The sequence below is a fragment of the Sminthopsis crassicaudata genome, chromosome 2 (genome assembly GCF_048593235.1).
Source record: "Sminthopsis crassicaudata isolate SCR6 chromosome 2, ASM4859323v1, whole genome shotgun sequence".
NCBI classification, from domain to species: Eukaryota; Metazoa; Chordata; class Mammalia; order Dasyuromorphia; family Dasyuridae; genus Sminthopsis; species Sminthopsis crassicaudata.
The window spans coordinates 178,467,673-178,494,318 of NC_133618.1; the positions used below are offsets into that span (position 1 = coordinate 178,467,673).

The 26,646-nt window shown below is 33.8% G+C and overlaps 2 long non-coding RNA genes across 2 annotated transcripts in view; one reads left to right on the top strand and one right to left on the bottom strand.

Annotated features, from left to right (window-relative positions):
- LOC141555230 (uncharacterized) overlaps positions 1-22,185 on the bottom strand; it is a 41,217-nt gene extending 19,032 nt beyond the window's left edge. The window contains exons 1-4 of the long non-coding RNA XR_012486104.1: positions 22,099-22,185; positions 20,378-20,488; positions 20,078-20,128; positions 15,572-15,653 (exon numbers count right to left, since the gene is read on the bottom strand). This is a non-coding gene — a long non-coding RNA (uncharacterized LOC141555230). The remainder of the gene's footprint in view (positions 1-15,571; positions 15,654-20,077; positions 20,129-20,377; positions 20,489-22,098) is intronic.
- Positions 22,186-22,851: 666 nt separating this feature from the next.
- On the top strand, positions 22,852-26,184 carry LOC141553324 (uncharacterized). Its single transcript, XR_012485398.1, has 3 exons — positions 22,852-22,903; positions 23,008-23,090; positions 24,620-26,184. It is a non-coding gene; the product is annotated as an uncharacterized LOC141553324 (long non-coding RNA).
- The last annotated feature ends 462 nt before the right edge of the window (positions 26,185-26,646 follow it).

The following is a 26,646-nucleotide window of genomic DNA, read 5'->3' on the forward strand; positions in this document are numbered from 1 at the left end:
TTCTCTTTGATAATTTCCTCAAAAATGGTGTCCAAGCTCTTTTTTTCCTCCCATTTTTCAGGGAGTCCGATTATTCTCAAATTGTCTCTCCTGGATCTGTTTTCCAGGTCTGTTGTCTTTCTGGTAAGTTACTTGACATTCTTTTCAATTGTTTCATTTCTCTGGTTTTGCTTGACTACCTCTTGGTTTCTCCTTGAGTCATTCGTTTCTACTTGTTCCAGTCTAATTTTCAATGATGTATTTTCTTCACTCACTTTTTTTATATCTCTTTGTAATTGTCCAATTGAGTTTTTATCTTCTATGGAATTTTTTCCCATTTTATCCATTTTATTTTTTAGAGAGCTGTTTTCTTTTTCCAGCTCATTAATCCTATTTTCCTTGGAGTTGTTTACCTTTTTCAGCTCACTAATCTTGTTTCTCAATGATTTGATTTCTTTATCCACTCTGTCTTTGAATGCATGGGATGACTTCTCCAGGCTCTCTTGCCAAGCTTCCCTTTCCTTTTCCCATTTCTCTTCCAGCTCTCTTGAGAGAGCCTTTTTGACTTCCTCTATGAGGTTCTTTTGTATTGAGGAGCAGCTTATATCCCTCCCAGGGGATACATCTGGGGACAGTCTGTTCCTAGTCTCCTCAGCATTTGAAGTCTGCTCCCTCTCCACATAGAAGCTGTCAATGGTTAGAGCCCTTTTGAATTTTTTGTTCATTTTGTCAGAGTAGGAATCAAAGAAAACAAACTGACAAGAGAAACAATTGGTCTGTTTTGCGGGTGATGGGGCTGGATGGTATTAATGGGCTTCCTCTACAGACTGGGGGTAGGGCAGCAGAGAGCCACTAACAGAACAGCAATGACTGTACTGAGTCTGCACTCTGAGGCTCCGAGAACGCACCGAGTCAGTCCAGGTGGGGGTTGGGGGTGGCCGGGCTCTGAGAGACACTGGCTTTCTGGGGTTTTAATCTTCACCTCTGGTGTTTACACCCTCTCCGCTGCTCCTGGCTTGCTGCCAAGACGGAGCATCCACACTGGGGCAAAAGCCCTTTCACAGAAAGGGCAGAGATCACACCCCTCCCCCTCCGGTCTGAGCTGTGTGAGCTGCCTGTCTTGCTCTGGCTGCCTGACCTCAGTCTGAGCCCAGTCTGATTGACCCTCCCCCGAGCAAACACAGACCTTTTCTGGCGACTTTTAAGGATGTCTTCTCTTGGTGATTATTTGTGGATTTCTTTCTGGTTCAAGCATTAAGTCAGAGGCTTGTTATGAAGTAAGTTCTGAGAGAAAACGAGGAGCTCAAGCAGCTGTCTGCCTCCACGCCACCATCTTGGCCGGAAGTCCCACACTCTGATCTAACCATTCTTGAGAGAAATATAGAACTATACCCAAAAGACTATATAATCTTGCATACACTTTGATTCCAGAATACCCTAACTATATCTGTATCCCAAGGAAAACATAAAGGAGGCAAAAAGACCCATATATGCAAAAATGTTTGTAGCAACTTTTTTTGTGGTAACCAAAAATTGGAAAATGATTTGAAAAATAGTAGGTTTGGAAAACCTATTAATTTGGAAATGGTTGAATATGTTATGTTATATGAATGTAATGGGATATTATAGTTTTACAAAAAATTATGAACACACTGATTTTAGAAAGGTCTGGAAAGATTTACATAAACTGATGCTGAACAAAATAAGCAGAACAAGCAATACATTGTACACAATAACAAGAAGATTGTTCAATGATTAATCAAGAACCAGATTTAGTTCTTCTAAGTGGTTCAGTGCTCTAAAGGAATCCCAATAAAGTGTGTATTTTTGCTATCTCTATCCAGAAAAAGAAGTATGGAGATTGAATATAAATCAACACATGCTATATTCACTTTTTTTTTTCTATAATACTTGTTTGCTTTTGTTCTGATTTTTCTCTCCCAACATTTTATATTAAAAGGTTAATGTACATGTATAACTAGAAAAAAATAAAACAATAAAAAAATTCCATATATAATTTTTACCTGGTATGTGAATAATTTAGCATTTATCTACAGATTCTTGAAAGAGTATTTCTTGAGCTCTAAATTTTTACTTTATAGTAGAAAATAGAAAATATCAAAGAGGAGAAGGGATGTGCAAATACCATGCAAATAGGTGGAGGGGAAAATTGGAATCCATGGACCCAGAGAGTATTCTTTCCACCTGACATCCTTGGTATTACTGTACTTTGGAAATAGTTTGGCGATCAGGCAAAACAGAAAGGCTGGCAAGAAAGGAAGCAAAGAGAAAAGGATTCCCAAATTGAGAATGATTTTAGAAGGGATAAATTGGTCTAGAAGGACTTTTGGAAGTGAAAATTACAACTTAATAGTTCTGACATAGAATCACATAATGTTTTATTGAAACTAACTAGTGCTTCTTAATAAAGTCAGTCAAGATTTGACTCATTCAGGAGAGAATGGAAGAGATATAGGAAGATCATATGTGATGATATCTAGGCCCCTTACAGAGGAAAACATGAAATGTAGATCATTGACTTCTTACAGATAATTGAAAATGGGAGGAGATAAAATTATTTTTGTGAAGAAATAAACATAAAAATCATTCTAAGCACAAAGAAAATCTGATGGTTTCTTCAACTGTTGTAAATACTTTTATTATGAGTTGATAAAAATGATACTTACAATACTCTATTAATTATTACTTCAACCCGTCTTTCTTTGATCAAAGAGACTTCTTCAGCAATTCTAAAAATATTCCTTTACCTCCTCTTCTTTGCTACCATTGAAGAGGAAGTGTTTTCTCATTCTGATGACAAATTCACCTACAAGCCAAATGGTCCTCTAGAAGCCTTTTCCTCCTCTTTCTTTACTGGGCTTTCCCGTCCTTTTCAGTAAATGATGTTACTTATCTACTTTAATTCAGTACATAATGCTGCTTATTGATTATTTCTGCTTACTAATTGAATGCAAGCTGAATATTGGGAAACAAGGTCTATTTGAAGTCATTTTATGCTATTATTGGGGATTACTATCCAGTTTGTGATTTCCTAAACTGGTTAAGAATCAAACCTATTTTTCTTTTCTTTTTTTTTATTTTGTACATGTTTTTTTTATTTTTAATTAATTAATTTTAATACACATTTCTTTTTTTTATTCTTTTTTTTATTCATTTTTCCAAATTATCCCCTCCCTCTCTCCACTCCCTCCCCCTATGACAGGCAATCCCATACATTTTAGATGTGTTACAATATAACCTAGATACAATATATGTGTGTAAAAACTTACTATTTTTCAAATCAGACTTTTAAAATATTTGACTATCAGCTTGTGGATGGATGAGATTCTTTATGGACTCTCCAGGAACCCTGGCTGAGACAATTCTGGGAGGAGAAATTCTGGCCTTGAGCCATCTTTGCAAGAAGTAATTGCTTTATCAAAACATTCATCTTGGTCCTCCCCATAGCACTAGATTTAAAGCCAGAGATAGAGCTACATGCCTTGGACACTCTTCAGGTTAAATAACATTGTTATTTATTTTGTCTTGATTAAGAATCTTACTGTGAATTGCAACACTTGCCTTTTAAATTTGAATACTCTGTTGGTCAATATCTATGGCCAATAAATAAAAGGATACTCCAGGCTCCTGGGAAGATTCTCTCAATGATTTCAGGTAATCAGAAGCTAATACTTCCTGAACTCAGGTAACTTTCATATTGTTCAGTGTATTCTGGACTGGTCTTTATTGGCTTGTCCTAACTTCTGCTAAACTGTCCTTTCATCATGTTTTCTATAATTCCTAGGTTCATGATGAGTCAATTCACGATGAGAAATCTCTACCTTGTGTTTATGGTGCTTTTTGTTATTTTCCCTCCTGCTGAAACAGGTAAGGAGAAGATTGACAAAAAGATAAGTGGAATTTGGGTCCTGTTGGGCTCTTAAAACAACTGCAACTTGGACTAGTCTTGGGCCTTCCTTACCCTTAAATTAGATTGAGAATAATTTCACCTTCCAATATTCTAAGGGGATGTTTAGTAAAACAGTATTCACTCAGATAAACAAATGCTGCCTTTGTATCCAGCAGGTGGAAGGATAGGAAGTATAGGGGTGATTGTAAATTACGTATTTAAAGGAATTTTAAAACAGCATGTGAAGAGGTAAGGAAGAATGAGATATCTCTAATGTGGTTCCAATATCATACAATGAGTGTTTCATTAGTGTTAACTCTGATAAGATGACTCAAGCATTGACTATACAGTCAAAAGTTCAGAATTGGAAAGCCAGCGCTAGCACCTACTAACACTCTGAATGAAAAGGTCACACCAACTAGTTGGATGAGCCTAAGTAAATCAATGAACCTCTCTGGCCTTCGATTTCTTAATGCACTGATCAATTCCAAAGAGCATTATGAAGATCAAAAGAGAACTTGTGTAAAGCAAAGAGGAAAAAAATAAGGTTTGGTTTAAAATCTAGGATGGGTATGAAGGAAGGCCTATTTTTGTAAAGAAAAACCCTGAACCTTGTTGAGAACACTTGGTGTATTGTCTTTCTCTACTATTTACTGGCTGTTCCCCTTGGCCAATTATTTAAGCACTGTGATTTTCAACCTTTTTACCTGTAAAAATGAAGTTAATAATGCTAATATCTTATAACCTGCAATGAAATTGGCCATGTGTTACAATTATGGTCAATATGCTTGTCTATAGACCAATGCATGAAGAAAAAGTTTTGTTTTTTCTTTATAAGATTTAGACTTAGCTAGTATTGTAACCTAGCTACTGTGATAGCAGATCTCACATTTATTGGCACCTGTTATTTTTTTGTCCAAGATAAATCAGATAACAAGTAATAAGATTCAGGTTCAAATTAAATTTTTCTAGTCCCAAATTTCAGTATCTGTGCCATTTATTCCATTCTTTCACCCCATTCTGGGTCTTTTATCTAAACTCCCTTTGCAGAATAAAATTATGGCTCAATTTTATGTTTTTTTCCTCCCAAAGCCCAGATTACTCTTATAGTGGGAGAGAAGGGAGCATCAATTGTCCTTGAACTGGTAGAAACATTCTCTGAGAAGTTTACTAGTAAAAAAGCACTCTGTTTTAAAAAGAAGTCTAGTAGATGTGGGTTACATAAAGAAGAAATAAAAATAGTATCATGTCCTCATATATGAAGTTTCTTATTTCTGGGTTTTGAAGAAATGACTAGGAGGAAGGTAAAGAACCATTTCCTGATGCTTCTTACATCTCATGATATAGCAGTCAGTGTCAATATCAAAGATAAACGTTTCATTCAATAAGCAAGTGTTTTTAAATAGTATTTTACTTTTCCCCAATTGTATCAAAATTTTTTTTACCATTTATTTTTATAAGATTTTGAGTTCCAAATTTTCCCTCCTGTCACCCCTTCCATCTGGCAAAGATGGTAAACAATTTGACGTAATTTATACATCTGATATCACATACAAGATGTTTCTAGGTAAGTCGCAGTTTTGAAAGAAGAAAACAGATCAAATGGGCAAAAAATAGAGAATAAAATAAGTGAAAAAAGTGCTTCAATCAGCATTCAGGGCCCATAGCATCTTTATCTGGATAAAGACAGTATTTTGCTGGGGCAGCAGTAAATAAAACACTGGTACAGGAGTCAGGAAGACCTGACTTCTAATCTGTCCTCAGACACTTAACAGTAGCTGTGCGATCCTGGGAAATTCACTGAATTCCAATTACCATGTACACAAAAAAATAATTTTAAAAAGAAGATAATTTTTTCCCTTTGTAAGTAGATTTGGAATCCAGATCACTAATTCTAGGACAAAATTCCTTCCATTATTCGACTCTGTAGTCCCACATATCATTTCATGCTACTAAATCAAATATCAGATCACATACTGTACTTTGCCCACACCTTTTCTAAGAAGATTTTCTTCCAGGAACTTCCCTGATCAAATCAGAAATGATTTTTTTAGTCATGAATTTTTGGGATGGTGGTTTTTTTTTTCTGTAGGACAACATGATATATTATTTTATTTCAAATCAAATTATTTGTCTTTATATCTTATTTTCCTCACTAAATTGCAACATTGCTCACTACTAAAATAAAGCTTTTTTTTCATGTATAGATCCCTACAATCAAGGAAATAGTGCCTTAAAAATCAATTCATGTTGAAATATTTATTACTTGCCTTCTCCTTTACAGAGATAATGAATACAAAGGAAATAGTGAAATAAGACATTCTATTGTGGATGGCAATGTGGGCATGCATTACATATATCTGTGTATGTATGTATGTTTGTATGCATATATGTGTGTATGTATATACATATGACAAAATAAATCCAGTGGTAATGGCAGTTGTAAAGGGAACTGAATGTTGAACAATTAGAATAGCTTGTACATAGATGTTACTTGAATCTTGAATTTTGCTGAATCCTGAATAAAATTAACATTTCTGAAAGGTCAAAGTGAAGCAATTACTAAATTAAATAAGTAAACAAATAAATGATGAATTATGTACTTAAGGGGGAAAGATATTTTCATAAGATGGTAGTGGGGATATTAAAGGTCAAAGAGAAGAATTTGGTTTTGATCTTAAAATCCAGGGAGTTTTCCTGAGTAGGAGAGAGACATGATAATACAGATACTATGCTAATAAAAAAGTCCAATTTCTATCCCAATGTGATTCTCACAACAATCTTGGGTTGTTTTAAATTTGGGTAGGACAATTATAATTTTTTGAAAAAAATTTGACTCAAAGAGTTAAGATAATTTTCACGATGTAAGAAAACTAAGAAGTTTTAATGTTGGAATTGGAAACCAGTTATATTATCAATTACCCAGTTTTCTCCATTGTATTAAACTATTTCTAAACAATAACTCTGAAAGAGAGATTCTTTTTTCACAGATATGTGGCCATATAAGGACACCATATGTTGTGTGAAGTATAGACATGGTACCTGTGTTATTGGATCTTGTAATAATATTATAACAACACTTGGAACCTGCTTTGGTGGGAAACAGGTATGCTGCAAATATTGAATATAAAGAGAAAAAGCTGGTCTGTGGAGGCATTGAGGAATGGAAATGTAAAAAGTTAGAAGACTGGATGAAATTCATGGAATATTGAGTATTCTTACTTTACCAAAGAGAATCCCATTTTAAAATCATACTTGAAACAAAAATGATTCCTGGATTTTTGTTCATTTGATGAGAAAAAATGTCTATAAAAACCATAATAAAATGTATATTACTTAGTATGCAGGAAAGAATGGATAGAGAATTCACAAAGAAGCTAAGAAAATCTGAAGTCCTGTGTCTGATACATATTAAAAGTGAAATCTCAGAGAAATGATCACTTTCTCCATGCTACTGACAACTTTCTATGACTTTTAGTCACAGATAATTGCCGACATGTTAGCAGAAGGCATTTCCTCTTGTGGAAGCTGCCTATATTGATGAAATCCCAGGCTAATTCCCACTCTATTTTATTCAACATTTCAATCAGATGCAGATTTTTCTTTACACTTCTTCCACTGATAAGTTATATTCCCTTCCCAATTACATATATAGTCTTTAAGAATGTTCTAAGCCAAAAAAAAAATCACCTCTTGCAAGCTAGTCCTATTAGCAGTGTACATCTTCATCTTAATCATGGGTAATACAAAAGGGGTAATTACATAGTTCATCACTAGATGTAGTCAAAGACTTGTGATGTGGTGTGATGTTACACGACTTGCACTCTGCTTTGAGCAGAACCTCCAAAGTTCAATGCCACCTTTATATCATAATGAGTTATCATAGAAAAAAGGAGGTAGAGCTTGGTATTGAATCCAGGTAGGAAAAAATTAAGAAACAGAATTGTAAACTAATCTCATTTATGAGTTTCAAAGTAAAAGTTTTGAAGAAAAGTTGGCAAAAAGACTACAAGATTAAAAAAAATTATTCACTCTAATCAAATTGTATTAACTTAGGACTTCAAAGATGTTTCAATATTAAGAAAAAAGTGACCATGTTTTGAGTATTTCAATATTTAAATGATCATAAAACAATTAAAACATGTCTTACAAATAAACACAGAAAAGATCTGTGTGAAAATTTTACATTTATGTTTAAAAGCATAAGCTTGGAAAGGCCTCTAATATAGTGGAGGGAAAGTACACATCTATCAAAAAAAAGGTTTTTTCTGGAATAGCAAAACACTTGAAGATTTTCCTCTAAAAATTTAGGGCACATGTACTTTAAGGTGGTGGAAGATGTCTTCTCTCATCTCATTATTGAGTGATATAATATTGGAAGTGGTAGGTAGCACAGTAAGATTAAGAAAGATGATCAATATATATAAATTAAGCAAAGGACATACAGAGGTGTAGTTTGGCAGATTTGTTAACTTGGAAAACTTAAAGAAGTGAATTAAACTGATATATAACTTCATTTGAATATTGGGAGATAAAATAAATCAACAAAAATTGTTGGCATTTCAATACAAGACTAATAAAAAGCCCAGAATAAATGAGAAAATTCCATCAAATTAATTAAAAATTGCATTAAAATATCTGGGGTTTAACCTATGAAGGATCATTCAAGAATTCTACATAAATTTTTATGCTGAAGTTTCAATATGAAATCACTGACAACATGAACTATTATACAGTGAATTCTCTAATAATGGAGAAGAGATGCCTCCTTTGAGTGTGGAGAAAATGAAAGTATTACTTAAATGAACTTACAGACTGAGAGCTATACCAACCAAAGAGTCAAGAACTCCTGGATGCATGCCCTCATTTTCTCATATTTATACTCTGGAAATAACTTACAGGTATGTCTTATTACACTCCAATATAACCTTCTCTCAGCTGTCAAAAAGACCTTTCTAAATCACAGGTTTTAAATACAATGAGTATGTCATTTCCAAACTTAATAAATTCCTATGTCTTCCTATTATCACTAGAGTTTTAAATCAAGTATAAAATTCTCTCCTTGTATTTCAAATCTTCTTAAAATTGATTTTCTATATTTTTTATTCTTTTCTATCCTCTACACATTCTACAATTCACTCTTTTTGATGTTCTTCACACACAATATTCCCAATTCTGGATCTGACTTTTCACTTGTATTTCATGACTGTAATACTCTTTTTCTTCTTCCTCAATTTGTCTCCACAGTTTCATTCAATAAAGAGCAGAGATCCTAGTTTCTAAATGATAACTTGCCTAACCCTATCTTCTCATCTCTAAAGCTGGGTTTTCCTCTGAGAGAATCTGACATTATCTTGCATGTGTCTTACATACATAGTTGCCTCCTCTCAGTAGAATTTGAGCTCTTCGAAAACAAGCACTTTTCTCTAGCTATTTTTCTATCCTAGTATAGTACAGGGTGCATAATATTATTTTTAATATAGCTTTTTATTGACAAACATATGCATGGGTAATTTTTCAACACTGACCCTTATAAAACTTCTGCTCCAATTTTTCCCCTCCTTTCCTTCTCTGCTTCTCTTAGATAGCAGGTAGTCCCATACATGCTAAATATGATAAAGTATATGTTAAATACTATATATGTATACATATTTATACAGTTATCTTGTACAAGAAAATCAGATTTATAAAGAAGGTAAAAATAACATGGGAAGAAAAATAAAAATGCAAGTCAACAACAATAGAAAGAGTGTAAATGCTATATTGTGGCCCACACTCATTTCCCAGAGTTCTTTGTCTGGATGTAGCTGGTTCTGTTCATTAGTGATCAATTGGAATTGATTTGGATTCTCTCATTGTTGAAGATAACCACTTCCATCAGAATTGATCCTCATATAGTATTATTGAAGTATATAATGATCTGCTGGTTCTGTTCATTTCACTTAGCATCAGTTCATGTAAGTCTCTCCAAGCCTCTCTGCCGGTCATTTCTTACAGAACAATTATATTCCATAGCATTCATATAGTAGAATTTACTCAGCCATTCTCCAATTGATGGGCATCCATTCAATTTCCAATTTCTAGCCACTATGAAAAGGGCTGCCACAAACATTTTAGTGGGCATAATAATTAAAAAATGTTTGTTGACTTGATAAAAATATACACAAAAAGGAGAGATAATCATATTAATGACAAAGGAAGGTACCTGGATATAAAGGAAGAAAGAGTAAGAGAAGAGAGTGCATGTAATTTTGTTTTTAAATGAATTTTGAATATGCAAAGCAAATAGCTTCTTTAAAAAGATTCTATGAAAAAAAGATGGTATGGAGATAAGTATAAAAAGGCATTAAGTCTACTGCCATGACACAGACAATAGTTAAGGATTTACTAAGTCTGTCGTCCTTAGTTATGCATCAGAGATATAAAGATATAAAATGGTCCCTATCCTGAATGACCTCCCATTCTAATGGGGGTAGAAAATAGGCAAATGACTATTTACTGACAAGATCATTGTAGGGTAACTTACAGTGTAACTTTTCAGTTACAGTACAGGCAAAGTGAAAGTGGAATTTGAGTTCAGTTTTGAGGGATTCTCATGGAAATGTACATGAGAATTCCATGTTTGAGGAAAAGTCAGAGGAAAAACATGGAGTTCAGAGACAAAGTGTCTTGTGTACAACATGAAGAAAGGCATTCAGAATGGAGCGGTACTGTTCTAGAGCAAGAACAGAGATATGGAGAATATTTAGGAATAGTAGACTTTGAAAGACATGCCTCATATGATTTACAATATTACCTTTGGTTCTAGTCTGACCACTCCACAGTAAAGTGTTTTTGATTCAGGGAAAATGTGGATTCAAAGCCCACCTCAGATAGTGAACATAAGAGATAATATACAGAGACCTCTGAGTTTTGTAAAACATTTTGTAATATACCTTATCTCATTTTATCCTTAGAACAACACTGGGAGGCAGGTACTCCCAATATCTCCATTTTACATTTGAGGGAACTAATGCAGAAAAAACTAAATGGGCTGCCCAAAGTCACAACAAAAGGAAGTATCTAAGGCTAGATTTGGGTTCAGGTCTTCTTGACTCCATGTTTGGTGCTCTATCTGTTGGGTTCTCCATCTGCTGAACTCATGCTTGTATGTCATTAGACAATTTGCCTGCCTCAGTTCCAATTTTGTGAAATGGAGATTAATATGAATACCTATCAGAAAGGATTGTTGAGAGCACCAAAGGAATTGTGATAGGAGTATTCTGTAACCTTGAAAAAGATACATAAACATTCTTGCTAAGATGATTTTCCTGAGCAGAGAGATAGGTAGCCAAGGACACCATCAATTGAGAACAGAAACACATTCCCAAAATTTCAGTAAGACAATATGGCAAGAGCACAGGTTTTACATTGTGGTGTATGTAAAGTGTTAGGACAGTGAGAAGGATTATTCTCTGTTATTCACCAGACAAGCTCTTCATTTCTCATTGATATACTTCTCATTTATGCAAAGGCCATTGACAATATCAAGTCCTGATGATGCAATAAATATTTATTTCAAAATTGACCCAAGTTTGACTCAATTGAAATAAAAAGCCAGTAGAATAATAAAAAATCCATCACGTAATAGGCCACCTATACCAATGGGTGAAACTTCTCTTCAGTAGGTAGGTGCCACAGGAAATAAAATGCCATATCTAGAATCAGAAGTACCGCTCTTCTTGAGTTCAAATATGGTCTCACACTACCCTCATGACACTGTTTACCTAATCAGCACGATGAGATGAAAAGGGAAATAGATTGAATCCACTTAAAAATTTTTGCCAGGAAAACCCTCAATAGCTTCACTGACAGTGAGATAGGAGTGAAAAAGACTGAACAAGAACATATATTCCTATCAATACAAACAAATTGGGTAGGGGAAGTGATAACACATGGATAACTAGTTATAAGGCTCATGAGTATAGAAACCCAGGTTTCTAGAGGAACTTGTGACTAAACTGCCCACATGTCAAGAGTCTCTTGAAGGAACCATTCTCTCCCATCTCTGTACCCTCTCTAATAGTTTCTATTCTCCTACAGCAGCAAGATTCTTCTAAATTACAATTGGGCTGCAAAAGGAGTGTTATGCTTGTTAAAGAAAAAAGGAGCATTACTTTCACTAATGAAACCTGAACCCTAAGCTAGAAGTGGGCAGCTTCTAATGTCTGTTCCCTTGATTTAACCTTGAAGGAGAGTTAAGTTGTTTCAATATCATTCTTCTTAAGCAACAGAGTCCTGACAATTCTAATCACAAGAGAAAATAGAATTCTGCTTTGTCCAGCAACTAACCAGAAGTTGTAGAACTTTCATCCAATTAAAACAACATCTACATCAATGAGTAGACTTGTCTATACTGAGGTTTATCACTTAGATGGTACTGGAGAGTAATACGAACTTATCAAGCTCTTCCCTGAAAAGGAGTCTGCTTTCTCAAGTAGTTCTCAATAATTCCAGAGCTTTCCTCTCAATGTAACTCCAGACGCTGGTCCAGAATGTCTTGTTTCAGTCCAGAGCAGCTGCTCTTCCTTTTTGGAAGAATATCTGCTGGGATATCTTTGATGCCCTCTCTCTTTGTCACTATTTTCTCTCTTCAGATGGAAGATGCTTTCACATTTTTCCCTCAGGCTTTTAACATAGCTTCAAATACTATGTATCAAGTTCTGTATGACTACTACTAACCTGTCAAGTAATGCTAAAGTAAGGATTGTTAAATCTACCTAATTCCTTCACATTACATATCTGTGAGTATCTAGCAGCATCTGGTTTAACATAATCAATGTGTGATTTTCCCAACTTCCCAGCCCCTTCTTGGAATGATATTTTTCCAACTATCTGAAACCACTGAAAGACTAAAAACATATACATATACATACATACATACAAATATATATACCTATGATATAAATGTGATATATGATATATAATATAATGACATACAATATACACATATATATGTGTGTGTTTGTGTGTTTGTGTGTTTGAGCTGATGGACAATGATATAATATAGTCAGCATTATAGTCATAATTCAGTGTTTTTGTCTTGGAATTCCTTTGTAATATGTCAGCAAATTTATCTGAGGGGGTTTCTCTTAAGTTGTTAAATATAAGTTGCTTTTTTCACAGGAAATTCCTTTTTTCTACCCCTGTTGGACAATAAAGTAACTGTTAATGTAAGGGGAAATTCCTTTAAATGATATAATTAGTTTCGATGTCCCTTTCTGTTCTAATTTCCTGTTTTTTTTCAAGTATTGTTTCTATTATTTTTGTTTTTAATACAGTGTTTGTTTCTATTTTCTTTGTTTTTCTGTCTCTCAATATTTCTTAATAGTTTTGTATTAATTTATTTCAGTAAAAATTTTGCTGTTTGAAGTGTTAAGCATGCAAAAGCAAGTCCTAACTGGACCTTGCCTTTGAGATGTTTTCATTCTATGTATGTATGTACGTGAAGAATATATAACAAAATATTTATGAGTTTTTGTGTGGTCATCTATTAAATATCTACCATATGCCACATACACTGCTAAACATTGCTGATATAAAAATGAAGCAAAATATCGCGTCTTCCCTCAAGGACCTGATAGAATAATGCAGAAAACAATATACAAACAAATTACATGGAGGAAAAATAGAACTTAACAGAGGGAAGTCATTAGGATTAAGAGAAGTTGGGAAAAGTTATTTGTAGAGGACAGAACTTTAATTTTATCAAAGAAGCCTTGAAATCCAGAAGACAGAGATAATGGAGAAGAGTACTCCACACATGGGAGAAAATGCCTAGAAAGGAGAAATGGAGTGTTTTATTCATTGAATAGCATACAGATTAGTTTCACTGGATCAAAAAGAATTAAGATATAAAGAAACTGGAAAAGTAGGAGGGAGAGGTGAGATTTTTAAAGGGTTTTGAACACCAAAAATACAAAATTATATTTGATTGTGAATGTGATAATGTATCTAGCATTCACTGATGAAGGTTGTGACATAGTCAGAACTATGCTTTAGGAAAATCACTTTGATATTTGAATGAAGGACTGGAATAGGGAGACACTTGAGGCAACTGGCAGATCCATTAAATGGTTGTGAAATCATTAGGTGATAAGTGTCTCAAATAGCACGGTAGCAAGTATCAAAAAGATGATGTCTAGAATAAATCTTAGAGATATTTAAAAGTTAAAAATCTATGTCTTCCCCACATGTTGAATATAGCATTATGAGATATAGGTGGGAGCTGAGGATATTGGAATGATAGGGGTAATCTCTTCAATACCAAAGTTGAGTTGGGGGGGGGATGGAGACAGACAGAATTCATCCTTGTTGAATTTGAGATGTCTACTGGATACCTAGGTTGAGATGTTTGAATAATAGATCAACATGGGTGACTGGAGGGCAACAGAAAATTAGGGCCTAATAGGTCAATTTGAGAATTCATAACAAAGCATCAAGAATTAAATACATGGGAAGTGATGAGATTATCACTTGAAATAGTATTGAGTAAGAAGATAAAAGGATTCAGGATAGAGTACTGTGGGAATTCTACTTTTGGAAGATTTGTTTGGATAAGAATCCACACAAAGGATAGAGAAAAGTACAATCTAATGGGTACATATGTATCAGTATTTATATATTATATATGGACAGAACCTCTAATTTCCCCAGTGTGGAAGTTTAAGTGAGGAGATTTTTCAGAATTTAGAGAGTTGTCTTGACTTGCCTAGGTTAAAAAGCAATGATGTATCAGGAGTTAAACTTCAATTCAAGTTCCCAAGACCAATGCTCTTTTTTCTAAGTTGTGAGAGAGAGTTAATAATTGGGCAACAATAGGAAGATATGATAGAGCAGATCCCTTTGAGGTAAAAGATTGTGGTAGAGAACATAAGAGGTAAGGGTTAGTTTGTTCTAGACATGAGAAACCTCCTGTGTCATGCATAAAGAAGGATGGTAGAGAACTCATTTTAAGGAATAAATAGTCCATGTTACTGGATTCATATAGAATTCATGTAGTACAGTTGTTTAAAAGTCATTAGGAAACTAATAATGGAAGACCTCAAATGCCAGGCAAAGGAACATAAGTATGAGTCCATATGATTGTTTTTCAGCAGAGAAGTGATATGCTCATCCATGTTTCAAGAATCTTCCTTCGACAGCTTTTTAGAAGATGGATTGGAGAGAGGAGACCCTGAAGCATGAAGACTATTAGTAAGATTGTTAGAAAAAATACCACACAAACACTTGTGTGTGTATATATATATGTATATATATGTATTTATGTAAATATATATACATATATATGTATTTATGTATATATACATATATATATGTATATGTATATATACATTAGAATATTTTTATGCAGCAACAATATTGTACTATAGTAACTTATCTGCTTTGTTCTGGAGTAAATTTGCAGTCCCCAGAGGAGAAGTGTTCCTTCTCATCATAAAAACATTTTTTTTGCAAGGGAAGAATCTGATCTGAAGGAACTCCAGTGAGGTTAGAAGCATGATCTAATGATTATTAAGACATAAGCTCATTGGGAGCCACTATTATGACTTTAGCACACACACAGAATTCCCATATATAAAACTTTTCAAAGACAGAGTCTCCTTATCTAGTCCTTTGTCTAATAAATAAAATGATCACTACCTCAGAAAATATTTGGTTGCAAGAGGTGAATCTTTGAGCCATCAGAAAGGATCAGAAGTTCCTGAAGACGCATGGTCTGAGCCTAAGGGAAATCAATCAGTCAATCAATCAAAAAGCATGTAAATGTCTCTTTTGCCATCACTGTATTAGGGGCATCCATTTTCTCTCCTGTCACTCTTTCTTCAAGTCTTCTGTCATATTGATTCCAATCTAATTATTTGCCTGAATTGGTTAGCTCCAAAATTAACAGAACTATTTTAATTAAAACATTATCCTTTGATACCATCCATTTTCTATTATTTCTTACACATCTCTGAAATGCTCACCCCTCTTCTCATGTCTGTCTCCTGGATTGTTTTAAGAATCAGCTCCAATTCCAGCTTCTGTAGGAGGCCTTTTCTTCATTCCCCTTCACATGGACCTTACAGCTATTGTCTTCCTCTCTGAGATAATCTATCACTTCAATATTTGTAAAAGGTCTAGTGGAGTGCCTGGGACTTGATAGACATTAGAAAAGTTCTGTTATGTTAATTATTTCCTTTATTATTTATCCACTATTCTCTAAGTTACCCACTGCTATACAAACCTAGCAAAAAATTCAATCTTTTGCCATTGCTTATAAACTTCAATTACAGAGATCCAGAAGTCAACATCATTATTTGAGAAACAACTGAATAGAAATAGAGAAAAGACAATATTTTTTGAAGGTCTCTAGAAAATGAGAATCCCCAAGAACCACTAAAATTATTCCCATTGCACTACTCTTATTCTTCTCCTGACTTTCTTCCAGGAAGAAGGCTCAGAATATTGCCATGAAAGTTTTGCTTGTCCTCTGTCTAAGCCTATAGGATTTCTTTTTTCAATGTTTGTCTTCATCTCAATGATCAGGACTCAATAGAATAGGAGAGAACCTGTACCTGGAGAATATAGTGACTTATTAAAGTTTAATATGAGGAACTGTTATTTTGTGGATGAAATAAATTATTTATTAAACATTTAGTAAGTATCTCTTAAATGTTAGGTACTATGATAAATACTGGGGATTAAAAAAAGAATTAAAATAGAGTCCCTCAAAACAAAATTTCTAATATAAAAGGGGAAGACCACATGAAAAGAAATACATACATACATACATACATATATATATATATATATATATATATATATATATATATATATGTCTGCACACACATAGAGTAAACTAAATAGAGGATAAATATTAAATAATTAAAAAACTGTATGACGTTCATAATAATAACAAATTAAAAATGACCAGAGAAGTCTTTCAGAAAAAGAAGAAATATTATTTGAGACTTAAAAGAAGCTAAGGAGATCCGTAGGCAATATGGAGGAGAGAAACTGTACTAGGTATGAAGGACCACCAGAGAAAATGTAATATTTGTGCAACAACCAGAAGACCAATGTCACTGGCTCAAGGGCTTGTCATATAATGGAAGATATTTCCCATGTGAAATTCATAGGCAATGACAACACATTAAATGTGGGTAAAAAGAAATAGCAAGGAATCCAGGGTGAGTTTCAGGTTAACAAAGTGACTTGTAGAAGGGTGTCTTTTCCACTAACATAGAGTGTAGAAGGTAGAGAAGAGTTTGGGGGAAAGTGGTGACATTTGGACATCTTGAGCTGCCTGAGGCACAGAGAGTTCAGATGATTTGACAGGAGTCAATCAGGAAGTTTGTATCAGAGATAGGACTTCAACCCAGTGTTTTCTGTCCCTGAACATAGCTCTCTATCCAATTCATTACTATATTTTAAAGATGAGAAGCAAAGGACAGAAGGGAAATCAATACAGGTATTTTTAAATCAAGGAATCACCATTTATTTTGTGCCATTCAGAAAGGTGCCCCACTCTGATCAATGGAAACAGCCACAAGCAACATGCCCATCCCTTTATCTGTGACAAACAATAACCTCCACACATAGCACAATGATTATTTTTACAGAGGGTACATTCCTGTTAAAGAAATTTGTGAATATAAAACTTGTAGACATCTCATAGATAGTAAAGTTCCGAACATTGTGTTTCTTGGGCTCAGATGCAACCAAAGAGATGGGAGATGACAAGATAATATATTTGTTCCACTCCTAGTTTATTTTGTTCTTTGGTGTCTCTATGTCGGGTCATTATATATCTCAGTACCTAATCTCTCCTGCTTGCTTGTATAGGAAAACCTCTAGTTGCAGTTTCCCAGATTTGGGGTTGTTAATTTAATGAAGAATTGGGACTGCTTAATACTCAGAAAAGACCAAAAAACAAAAACATAGCCTCTCTCAGACCTTCCATGTGGAGCTTCCTTGGACATTCTAATTTAGCGCATTCTGTGAATGTTCCTTTTACCCACGTCCCTACTAGAAACCTCCATTCCCTTGATCTAAATTTTATCAGGTTTTTTTTTTTCCATCTCTGCAATGGCTCACTTTGCCAAAAATTGTTCATTTCTTTCTATTGTCAAAGATCAAAGAATTAAGCAACTAAGAGAGCTTTTATAGATTATTTACTCTTGTTTCACAAATAAGGAAAATCAGACTTAGAATGTGGAAACAATCTATCCAAGAGTATAACATAATAGAAAGTATAAGATTAAGAATAGCTGCATGTAAAGGATTTCATAGAAAAGATCTTTGTTTTTGGTTGAAGTTAGTATTTGTCATTTCATCTAACAAAGGAATTCGAATATAACCCTTGCCTTAAGGTTTCCATTGGTACTCTGCTCATTAGTGGGTATTTATTATACATTGATTCGTTAGGTTGTAAGAGACAAGTAGAGTTGGTGAAAACTGGGGAAAATTGACTAAAAGCCTGACTTTTATAGTTAAGAAAGGAATTTTGACATTCCATCCTCCCTTCAGGTCCTTGAAGGGGAAAAGATCTAGAAAGAATTCTAGATGTAGACTTGTGGTTTCTCGTCCCCATTTGCTACACTAAAGACTGAAAAATTTTCTGTTGGGTAAGAACTGGGAATTGGCTGAGCAAAGTCACTATGCTTTTGAATAGAGGACTCAATTACTTGGGATATTATCTAGTATATCATCTCATATGTTTTCTTTCTCTGATTTCTGTTTACTCGGCTTGGTTAAATCATTTTATTTTTCCTTTTGCTTTATGGGTTCATTCTGGCAGTAATATTTAGTTGGAAAAGTGGAGTCTTTGTATAGATAACTAACTTATGGAGTTCCTTTCTCATATAGGAATGAGAAATACCTTAAATCTAAACCTTAATTTAATTCTAAAGAATAAGTGGGTCAAGAGGAGAATTAGAGATCATTATTGATCACAAAATAGAAGATTTTGATTACATCAAACTAAAAAGTTTCTGTACAAACAATACTAATGCAAACAAGATTAGAAGGGAAGTAACAAATTAGGAAAATATTTTTAAAAGTAAAGGTTCTGACAAAGGTCTCATTTCCAAAATATATAGAGAACTGACCCTGATTTATAGGAAACCAAACCATTCTCCAATTGTTAAATGGTCAAGTGATATGAACAGACAATTCTCAGATGATGAAATTAAAACTATTTCCACTCATATGAAAGAGTGTTCCAAATCACTACTGATCAGAGAAATGCAAATTAAGACAACTCTGAGATACCACTACACACCTGTCAGATTGGCTAAGATGACAGGAACAAATAATGATGAATGTTGGAGGGGATGTGGGAAAACTGGGACACTGATACACTGTTGGTGGAGTTGTGAAAGAATCCAGCCATTCTGGAGAACAATTTGGAACTATGCCCAAAAAGTTGTCAAACTGTGCATACCCTTTGACCCAGCATTTCTGTTATTGGGATTATATCCCAAAGAAATACTAAAGAGTGGAAAGGGACCTTATGTGCCAAAATGTTTGTGGTAGCTCTTTTTGTTGTAGCTAGAAACTGGAAGTTGAATGGATGTCCATCAATTGGAGAATGGTTGGGTAAATTATGGTATATGAAGGTTATGGAATATTATTGCTCTGTAAGAAATGACCAGCAGGAGGAATACAGAGAGGCTTGGAGAGACTTAAATCAACTGTTGCTGAGTGAAATGAGCAGAACCAGAAGATCACTATACACTTCAACAACAATACTGTATGAGGATGTATTCTGATGGAAGTGGAAATCTTCAACATAAAGAAGATCCAACTCACTTCCAGTTGATCAATGATGGACAGAAATAACTATACCCAGAGAAGGAACACTGGGAAGCGAATGTAAATTGTTAGCACTACTGTCTATCTACCTAGGTTACTTATACCTTCGGAAGCTAATAATTAATGTGCAACAAGAAAATGGTATTTACACACATATATTGTATCTAGGTTATATTGTAACACATGTAAAATGTATGGGATTACCTGCCATTGGGGGGAGGGAGTGGAGGGAGGGAGGGGAAAATTTGGAAAAATAAATAAAAAAAAAAGAATAAGTGGGTCAAACAACAAATCAGGGAAATAACTGATAATTTCATCCAAGAGAATGCAAATTATGAAACAATATACCAAAAACAATGCGATGCAGCCATAGCAGTTCTTATGGGAAACTTCATATATCTAAATAGTTATATGAACAAAATTGAAAAAAAGAAGATCAATGGACTTTAAAAAGTTACAAAAAGAACAAATTAAAGACCCCAATTAAATACCAAATTTGAAACCCTGAAAAGTAAATTGAATCTAGGAAAACTATTGAACTAATTAATAAAATCAAGAGTTGTTTTTATGAAAAAAGAAAACAAAAAACAAAACAGGTAAAAATGGTTAATTTGATTAGAAAAAGGAAAGTAAAATAAAGCAACTTACCAGAATCAAAAATGAAAAAGCTGAACTTATATGAATATCTCCCCAGTCCTCCCTCTGCCTATAGATAGCTCTTGACATCACATGACCAATGGACATGTTATGACTTCATTTCTAAAATTCATAAAGAATCATGTCAAATTTATACAAGTACAAGTCGTTCCCCAATTGACAAATTCTTAAAGGATATGATCAGTTTTCAGATGTTGAAATTAAAGCCCTCTATATCATATTAAATCACTTTTGATTAGAGAAATACAAATTAAAACAATGCTGACATAGCACTTCATACCTCTCAGATTGTTTAAATGACAAGAAAAGTTAATGATATGTGTTGGAGAAGGTGTGGAAAAATTGGGCCACCAATGCGTTGTTAGTGGTTTTGTTAAATGATCTAACCATTCTGGAGAGCAATATAGAACTATGCCCAAACGTCTGTAATCTTACATACCCTTTGACCCAGAAATACCCTTATGATGTCTGTGTATCCCAAGGAAAACAATAAAGGTGGAAAAAAGACATACATGTGCAGAAATGTTAGAAGCAGCTTTTTTGTGCAAACAAAAATTGGAAAATGAGTAGATACCTATCCATTGGGAAATGGTTGAATAAGTTAAGCTATATGAATGTAATGGAATATTATAGGTCTGCAAAAAATTATGAACAAGCTGATTTTAGAAAGGTCTGGAAAGATTTACATAAATTGATGCTGAACAAAATAAAAAGAATGAGGAATCCATTGTACACAATAACAGCAAGATTGCTCAATGATTAACCATGAAAGATTTGGTTCTTCTAAGTGGTTCAGTGATCTAAGGCAATCCCAATAAACTCTGTATAAAAAATGTCATTTGTATGTAGAAAAAGAAGTATGGAGATTTAATATAAACCAACACATGCTATGTTATCTTTTTTTTTTTTTGCTCTCATTGTTTTTTGTTTTTGTTCTGATTTTTCTCTCCCACCATTATTCATAAAGAAAAATGTATTAAAAACTTAGTACATGTATAACTAGAAAAAATAATACAATAAAATAATTCCATATATAATTTTTACCTGGTATGTGAATAATTTAGCATTTATCTACATGTTCTTGAATCAATATTTTTAGCTCTAAATTTTCGCTTTATAGTAAATAATAGAAAAGGCCAAAGAGGAGAAGGGATGTGCAAATACCACACAGATGGGTGGAGGGGAAAATTGGAAGTCTTGGACACAGAGGGTGTTCTTTCCACCTGACATCCTTGTTATTACTGTACTTTGGAAAAAGTTTGGCAACCAGGTAAAACAGAAAGGCTGGCAAGAGAGGAAGCAAAGAGAAAATAATTACCAAGTTGACAATGATTTTTGAGGGAAAAAATTGGTCTAGAAGAACAACTTTTGGAGGTGAAAATTACAGCTTAATATCTCTGACTTAGAATTGCGTAATGTTTTATTGAAACTTAACTAGCGGTTGTTAATAAAGTAAGTCAAGATTTGATTCATCCAGGAGGGAATGGAAGAGATATAGGAAGATTGATCATAAGTGATGATCTCTAGCCCCCTTACAGAGGAAAACATGAAATGTAGCTCATTGACTTCTTACACATATTGAAAATGGAAGGAGATAAAATTACTTTTTATGGAGAAATAAACATAAAAGCATTCCATGCACATAGAAAAGCTGATGGTCTTTTCAACTGTTGTAAATACTTATATTATGAATTGATAAAAATGACACTTACCACACTCTATTAATGATTACCTCAACCCTTCTCTCTTTGATCAGAGACTTCTTCAGCAAATCTAGAAATATTTCTTTATCTCCTCTTCTTTGCTACCTTTGAAAAGTAAGAGTTTTCTCATTTTGATGACAAATACACCTACAAGCCAAATGTTCCTCTAGAAGCTTTTTTCTCCTCTTTCTCTACTGGTCTTTCTTGTCCTTTTCAGTACCAGATGTTACTATCTACTCTAATTCGGCACAGAATGCTGCTTATTGATTATTGCTGCTTACTAATTGAATGCAAGCTAAATATTGGGAAACAAGGTCCAATTGAAGTGATTTTATGCTCTTATTGGGGATTACTGTCCACTTTGTGATTTCCTAAACTGGTTAAGAATCAACCTACTATTTTTCAAATCAGACTTTTAAAATATTTGACTATCAGTTTGTGGATGGATGAGATTCTTTATGGGCTCTCCAGAAACTCTGGCTGAGATAATTCTTGGAGAAGAAATTCTGGCCTTGAGCCATCTTTGCAAGAAGGAATTGCTTTATCAAAACATTCATCTTGGTTCTCTCCATTGAACTTGATTTAAAACCAGAGATAAAGCTGCATGACTTGGACAGTCTTCAGCTTAAATAATATTAGTTATTTAATTTGGCTTGATTTAGAATCTTATTGTGGATTGCAACACTTGATTATTAAATTTTAATACTCTGTTGATCAATATCTATGGCCAATAAATAAAGGGATATTCCAGACTCTTGGGAAGGTTCTCTCAATGAAGTTGAGGTAATTCGAAGCTAATACTTACTGAACTCAGGTAATTTTCATATTGTTCGATCTATTCTGGACTGGTATTAATTGTCTTACCTTCTTCTATCTTCTGCTAAACTGTCCTTTCATCATGTTTCCTATAATTCCCAGGTTCACGATGAGTCAATTCACAATGAGAAATCTCTACCTCGTGTTTATGGTGTTTTTTACTATTTTCTTTCCTGCTGAAACAGGTAAGGAGAAGATTGACAAAAAGATAAGTGGAAGATGGGTCTTGTTGCCCTCTCAATTTTTTTTTTTAACAACTTGAACTTGGAAGAGTTCTGGGTCTTCCTTACCCTTAAATTAGATTAAAAATAATGTCATCTTCCAATATTCCAAAGGGCTGTTTAGTAAAACAGTATTTACTCAGACAACCAAATGGTGCCTTTGTATCCAGCAGGTAGTAGGATAGGGAGTACAGGGGAGATTGCAATTACATATTTAAAGGAATTTTAAAACAGCATGGGATGAGAGGTCAAGGAAGAATGAGGTATCTCTAACGTGGTTCCAATATCATTCAATGAATGATTCATTAGAGTCAATTCTTATAAGATGACTCATACATTGACTTCGAAGTTAAAAGTCCAGAATTGGAAAGTCAGCTCTAGCTCCTACTAACACTGAATGAAAAAGTCATACCAACTAATTGGATGAGTCTAGGTAAGTCAATGAACCTTTCTGGCCTTCCATTTCTTAATGCACTGATCACTTCCAAAGAGCATTATGAAGATCAAAAGAGAACTTGTCTAAAGCAAAGAGAAAAAAAATATAAGATATGGGGACAGCTAGGTGGCGCAGTGGATAGAGCACCAGCCTTGAATTCAGGAGGACCCGAGTTCAAATTTGGTCTCAGACACTTAACACTTCCTAGCTGTGTGACCCAGGGCAAGTCACTTAACCCCAGCCTAAAAAAAAAAAAAATAAATAAATAAATATATATATATATATATATATATATATATATATATATATATATATATATATATATATATATATATATATATATATATATATATATATATATATATATGGTATGGTTTAAAATCTAGGAAGAACATGAAGGAAAGCCTATTTTTGTAAAGGAAAACTTTCAATGTTGCATATACTTTGTGTGTTGTCTTTCTCTAGTATTTACTGGCTCTTCCACTTGGCCAATAACTTAAGTACTATGAGCTCCAGCGTTGTTACCTGTAAAAATGAAGTTAATAATGCCAATATCTTATAACGTGCAATGAAAATTGATATAGTTATGATCAATATGATTGTATATAGACCAAGGTATGAAGAAAAAGTTGTTTCCTTTTTTAATTTATAAGATTACTCAGCTAGTTTTGTAATCTAGCTACTGTGATGGAGAATCTCATATTCCTTGGCACTTGTTCATTTTCTTGTCCAAGATAAATCAGATAACAAGTAATCAGTTTCCGGTCCAAATTAAAATTTTCTAGTCCTAAATTTCAGGATCTGTGCCATTTATTCCATTCTTTCTCCCAATTCTTGGTTTGTATCTAAACTTTTTTTGGCAGTATAAAACTAAGTCACTATTTAGATGAGGCCATCTTCAACAATTGACTCAAAGAATTGAGTAATTTTCATGAGGTAAGAAAGCTAAGAAGTGTTAATGTTGGAATTGGAAACTACTTATAGTATCAATTATCCAATTCTCTCCATTGTATTAAACTAATACAAAAATTCTGAAATAGAGATTATTTTTTCGCAGGCATGGGGCCATATAGGGACACCACATCTTGTCTGAATCGAAAAGGTGGTATCTGTGTTACTGGACCTTGTAATACTATGAAAGCAACACTTGGTACCTGCCATGGCGGGAGCTTCTTATGCTGCAAATATTGAATATAAACAGAAAAGGCTAGTCTGTGGAGCTATTGGGCAATGGTAATGTAAAAAGTCAGAAGACTGGATGAAATTCATGGAATATTGAGTATTCTTACTTTATCAAGGAGAATCCCATTTTAAAACCATACTTGAAACAAAAATGATAAAATAAGCAAAGGACATACAGAGTTATATTTTGGAAGGTAACATAGTTGTTAATTTGGAAAACTTAAAGAAGTAAATTTTACTGATATATAACTTCACTTGAATATTGGGAGATAAAATAAATTAAAATAAATCAACAGAAATTGTTGCCATTTCAATACAAGCCTGATTAAAAAAAACCCAGAATATGTGAGAGAAACCCATCAAATTAATTAAAAATTGCATAAAAATGTCTGGGTTTTGACCTATGCAGGATCATTCAAGATTTCTACATAAACTTGTAGCTGAACTTTCAATATGAAATCACTTGCAAAATGAGCTATTATACAGTGAATTTTATAATAAAGGATAAGAGATGCCTCCTTTGAGTGTAGTGAGAATGAAAGTATTGCTTAAAAGAACTTAGAGGCTGAGAGCCATACCAACCAAAGAGTCAAGAACTCCTGGATGCATGTCTTCATTGTCTCATATTTATATTCTGGAAATAACCTACAGTTATGTAAGTTATTTCTACACTCCAATATATCCTTCTCTCAGCTGCCAAAAAGATCTTTCTAAAACACAGGTTTTAAATACAATGACCATGTCATTTCCAAACAATAAATTCCTATGTCTCCCTATTATGTCTAGAGTTTTATGTCAATTCTCTCTTTGTCTTTCAAACCTTCTTAAAACTGATTTTCTGTATTTCTTATTCTTTTCTACCCTCTGCACATTCTACAATTCACTCTTTTTGATGTTCTTCCCACACAATACTCCCAGATTTGTCTCTGACTTTTCACTTGTATTTCATGCCTGTAATACTCTCTTTCTTCACCTTCAATTTGTCTCCACAGCTTCATTCAATACAGAGCAGAGATCCTAGTTTCTAAATGGTAACTTGCCCAACCCTATCTTCTCATCTCTAAAGCTGTGTCTTCCTTGGAGAAGATCTGATATTATCTTGCATGTGTCTTACATACATAGTTGCCTCCTCTCAGTAGAATTTGAGCTCTTTGAAAACAAGCACTTTTCTCTAGCTATTTTTCTATCCCCAGCATAGTACAGGGTGCAATAATATTATTTTTATTATATCTCTTTATTGACAAATATATGCATGGATAATTTTTCAACACTGACCCTTACAAACTTCTGCTCCAACTTTTCCCCTCCTTTCCTCGTCTGCTTCCCCTAAATGGCAGGTAGTCCCATACATGCTAAATATGTTAAATACAATATATGTATACATATTTATACAGTTATTTTGTTGTACAAGAATCATATTTATAAAGAAGGTAAATATAACACGGGAAGAAAAACAAAAATGCAAGTCAACAATAATAGAAAGAGTGTATATGCTATGTTGTGGTCCACACTCATTTCCCAGTATTCTTTGTCTGGATGTAGCTGGTTCTCTTCATTAATGATCAATTGGAACTGATTTGGATTCTCTCATTGCTGAAGATAACTACTTCCATCAGAACTAATCCTCATATAGTATTATTGAAGTATATAATGATGTACTGGTTCTGTTCATTTCACTTAGCATCAGTTCATGTAAGTCTCTCTAAGCCTCTCTGATGGTCATTTCTTTTTTTTATTAATTTTATAATTATATATTTTTTGACATTACATATGCATGAGTAATTTTTTTTACAACATTATCCCTTGTATTCATTTTTCCAAATTTTCCCCACCCTTCCTCTACTCCCTCCCCTAGATGACAGACAATCCCATACATATTAAATGTGTTACAGTATAACCTAA